General features: G+C 38.0%; 1 protein-coding gene across 1 annotated transcript in view; it reads right to left on the reverse strand.

Annotated features, from left to right (window-relative positions):
* LOC107668679 (zinc finger protein 501-like) overlaps positions 1-5,000 on the reverse strand; it is a 15,857-nt gene that overhangs the window by 10,517 nt on the left and 340 nt on the right. The window lies entirely within an intron of this gene.

The following is a 5,000-nucleotide window of genomic DNA, read 5'->3' on the forward strand; positions in this document are numbered from 1 at the left end:
ACGCTCAGCCTTGTCTATCAACCCCAATGTTCTGTCTGTGTTGTCTGTCTCTGCTCTCTCGTTGTTACAGTCTCCGCCATGGTCTCCTGGTCGGTGTGGTTCACCTGGGGGGTTTCCTGTTCCTTCTGCTCTGCCGTGGTGGTCTGTCTGGGTCTGGTGGTCCTCTGCTCCACCGTGGTGGTCCTCTGCTCCGCCGTGGTGGTCCTCTGCTCCGCCGTGGTGGTCTTCTGCCCCGCCGTGGTGGTCTGCTGTCTGGCTCTGGTGGTCCTCTGCTCCGCCGTGGTGGTTCTCTGCCCCGCCTTGTGTGTTTAAGATTTACTGTGTAATGGGTATTTTAAATAAAAAAAAAATAGGTGTGGTGTAAATATGGTTAAATAATGGCATTTGGTTTATCAGCCACATGTGGGCCACATAAGGGCCATCAGCCCTTTACAGAACTCAGACATATAAGAATACCATATACGGTCCATATATCAGCCACATCTGTTTTTATTATTTGGCTCACTCTGGGTTGGGTTATGGCACTGTTTAGGTTCAGTTCTGGCTAAAAAGATGTGGACCAGTTTTGGGCCGGCGAACACAAACTAATCTGGGCCACACTTTAGCTGTTGATATGGGCCAGATCCGCGCCAAAGGAAATTTGCTGACTGGGAATACTGTACAGCTGTTTGCGTCTGAGATCATTTACATGTCCGGGACATATTTCACCCCAAATTAAAATCAATTGTATAATGAAAGCCTAATTTAAGGCCATTTTGATGCATTGATTCGTGACAATAACTGTCCCTCTCTTAAGCCCCGCCTTAAATCCGTTAATGACCGTTATTCTGACAGCAACTATTGCTCTTCTAACATACGCCTGTTTAAGCCTGTTTTAAAATATTACAAATGTAATATACAGTACATAAATAGAGTATATGGGGGAAAATTTAACCACAGTAATGTCAATGCAAAAAAAAAAGGTAAAGGCTTCATTTATTTACAACATGGACATTTTGACAGATTTTATGAGATTAATTCAAGTAAATTTCTGACAAACAGCTTCTGATCTTTCTTCTGTGGCATCCATGCTGATATTCTGCACATCAGGACAACTGTGAGTACAATATTTATACTATAATAGTTAGAGTTATTTAACTGTTTTGTTAACAGTTAATGTTGAGTAAAATCAGACTTTAACAGTGGCGGAGCTATAGTTTTATAGATGGGGTGGCCCAGGCTAATTCAGGGGGTCCATAGACCAAGAAAGAAAATCAGTGTATTACTCCAACCTGGCATGAATAAATCCTATTATTGCATACTTCACATTACCCCACATTAGTTAAACATACCGTAACTTCAAATGTTAGGCTAACGATACACAGGGCAACTTTTGGAGCAATTTTGCCGGGCTTTTTTTCTTTTTGAGCAATGTTGCTTGGGCACTTTCCCATTAAGAGTAGTAGTAGGTAAATTTCTATCTGGATAATTTAGATCAGTCGTGGGCCCTGTGTCTCACCTGGTTGCCCATTGATGGCAACATTGCTCAAAAAGTTGCCCTGTGTATCATCAGCCTTAACTTATTTCTCTTATTTAACCAGTGGTTGGAGCAAAAGATCTAACATTACCTTGTAGGCTACAGTGAGTTTTGTAAATGTTGTTTAGGAAACCTAAAACTTCAACTTACTTCAAACAGGGCTGACAACTTTTGAGTTCAGCCTGAAGTGAGAATTATTCAGGAATAATTAACAAGCTTGCGATTAAGTATGTTATTTTTTCTCAATTTTTCTAAACTTAACTATACAGGGAACCATGTTGTTGAGGTTAAATGTAACAACTGATTTGTATATAAGTATTATACCATTTTTAATAATAACGTTATATCTTTACATTATTAATTATAATAAAAAGAGATGAGTAAATATATAATAAACGTAATTATTTTGCAAAATTCTCCTGTCTAGTGTACATTTTTCTCGCTAGTTTATGAACACTGAATGGATATTCTGCAGTTATGTGACAATGTTTTATAGCTGCTGTCTTAACGCGATTGAAACTGATTCAATCTTTTCAATGAGTGTATCTTTTAACATGGATCGGATGTGCATTCGATGTTTATTTCATGATAATCATAGAATGCACTCCTGCTTCGCTTGAACTGAGGCAATGCGGGAGCGCATGTGAACCGTCACGCCAATAAAGAGCTCTAAAACTGTAATTATCATTTTAAATTCTTAATAAAACTAACAGAATTTTAAAACGTAAATGAAAATGAAATAGTAGCATATTAGTAGCATATTAATTATTGGGGTGGCACCCAGGGTGGCCAATCAGATGTCACACCCCTATGGCTCCACCACTGGACTTTAACCAATAGTTTTCATATGCTTTTGCTCCATAACTGAAAATATTTCCAAGGTATATGAGATAAATTACACAAATAACACAACTCACACTCAGGTCTGTAATACTGTACAAAGAGTGAAATCACTGAATTAAATATCCACACTATGACGCTGCTCAGATATCCAACTTTTGTGTAAAATATGGTTCATGTCTGATTGTATAAAATTGAAATCATCATCTGTATGATGTTACCGTAATATCATGGCATGAATTATCAACTGCAGAAATAAAGCATTTATTCACAGACCAAGACATGAAAAGTCACTCCGATGATTCCCATCTGAGGGTTGTCCCCCCTAAAATTATTATTAAAATCCACGCTGTGTATTGTAAATAACAATATTTTATACTGTAAATAATTGTGTAAGTATTAAAACAACACAAACGGGGCAAAAATGCGTTTTAAATTTAGAAACATTTGGAGTTAGAATTAGAATGCTTTATTGTCATTGTACACAAGATACAACGAAATTGCAGGGCTTCTGCATAAGGTGCGTGGTACATAATAGACAAAAGAACATAAAAAGAAATATACATGATGCAAGGAGATGTACAATTAAAATATTTAAGCTAAGACAAGAGAATAAAGAGAATGAAATAGAAAGAATTGATTGTATATAAAAATAAATAAATAGTAAGTAACAGCTTGTTAAAATTATTATTGCACTGATATGAGGTAGACTTCTGGCTCTGAGAAGTCTACCTCATATCAGTGCAATAATAATTTTAATGTCTCCCCCTCCCTTGCCTCCCAGTGCTTTGGTCCAAATGCCTGCTTTCCGCTTTTACATCACCTATAGGCTACACACGCACAAGTCCGGTGAGAGAGAAGTCAATAGTTGTGGAACTCCAGTAAGTAAGGCTGTCAAGGCTATTTTATTCACTTAAACATCGGATGAAGTGAATAGTTTCTCTTTAATACAGATGATGCCAATGTATTTTTCGATGAGTCCGCTATGTTAGCAATAATAACGGGAAAACCGCGGACTTGGCAACACTGTGACGGATAGTAATGTCTACAACGAACACGAATATTTGTCTTTGAAAAGGCTTCATTTATATTATTTGACGTTAAATGCATCATATAAGTCACTTTGGAATAAATCACAGTAGGCCATGATAAAAAAAGCGACTTTACAGTCTGGAAATACTTTAGGCTATAGCAAATTATTTCTTGGACCCCCTATCACTTTAAGAACCCCCTACACAGAAGAACGCCCTGTCTAGGCTCTGCCCCGGTATGAGTTGTGTCGAGCTATTCATTAGTCTGTTTGATGAGAAAAATATGAAATGTAGTTGCAATAAAATGGGTAATTAATCCGTACTACTGCAGCAGCAGAGGACTATTATTCTGCTGCATGATACTGAGGAAGAACTGATGACGGCATGGTTTGATCTTCGGCTGACCAATCAGCAGAAAGGGGCGTTTAATTCCCACCCACGTGTACAAATCTAACATTCAAGCTGTTTATTCATTTTTCTACACCTGAACGACTTTTTGGAAGAAAAAAAGCTCTAAAAAGGAAACTCCCTGTTTCCACAGACTAATTTCAATTCAGATTGACAGTTCACTACCCCAGGGTGTCACTCAGCCAGTTTCAGGATGATCTGATGATGCATTACAAAATAAAAGCCCTCCAAAAACTCATATATGACCAGTTTTGTCTGATTTTGGATAGCTCTAAAAAGGAAACTCCTTGTTTCCACAAAACAATTTCAATTCAGATTGACAGTTCACTACCCCAGGGTGTCACTCAGCCAGTTTCAGGATGATCTGATGATGCATTACAAAATAAAAGCCCTCCAAAAACTCATATATGACCAGTTTTGTCTTTGATTTTGCATAGCTCTAAAAAGGAAACTCCCTGTTTCCACAGAACAATTTCAATTCAAATTGACAGTTCACTACCCCATGGTGTCACTCAGCCAGTTTCAGGACGATCTGATGTTGCATTACAAAATAAAAGCCCTACAAAAACTCATATATGACCAGTTTTGTCTAATTTTGGATAGCCCTAAAAAGGAAACTCCCTGTTTCCACAAAACAATTTCAATTCAGATTGGCAGTTCACTACCCCAGGGTGTCACCCAGCCAGTTTCAGGATGATCTGATGTTGCATTACAAAATAAAAGCCCTCCAAAAACTCATATATGACCAGTTTTGTCTGATTTTGGATAGCTCTAAAAAGGAAACTCCCTGTTTCCACAAAACAATTTCAATTCAGATTGACAGTTCACTACCCCAGGGTGTCACTCAGTCAGTTTCAGGACGATCTGATGTTGCATTACAAAATAAAAGCCCTCCAAAAACTCATATATGACCTGTTTTTCCTGTGATTTTGAATAGTTTTAAAAAGAGAACTTCCAAATGATTAATGAATGGAAGTTAAGAACAAGTGCACCACATAAGATTTAAAGAAAAAAAATCATGTTTTGGTAAATCATGTTCTGTGCACTTCAATAACTGTCTGGTTTGGTTCAGCTACAGAATCAGACATCAGAAGACTACAGAGAACGGTTCGGACTGCTGAAAGGATTATTGGTGCCCCCCTGCCTACCCTCCAAGAACTGTATACATCCAGAGTGAGGAAAAGGGCTCAGAAAATCACTCTGGA

Source organism: Sinocyclocheilus anshuiensis, unplaced genomic scaffold (assembly GCF_001515605.1).
Source record: "Sinocyclocheilus anshuiensis isolate Anshui unplaced genomic scaffold, SAMN03320099.WGS_v1.1 scaffold156, whole genome shotgun sequence".
Lineage (NCBI taxonomy): Eukaryota > Metazoa > Chordata > Actinopteri > Cypriniformes > Cyprinidae > Sinocyclocheilus > Sinocyclocheilus anshuiensis.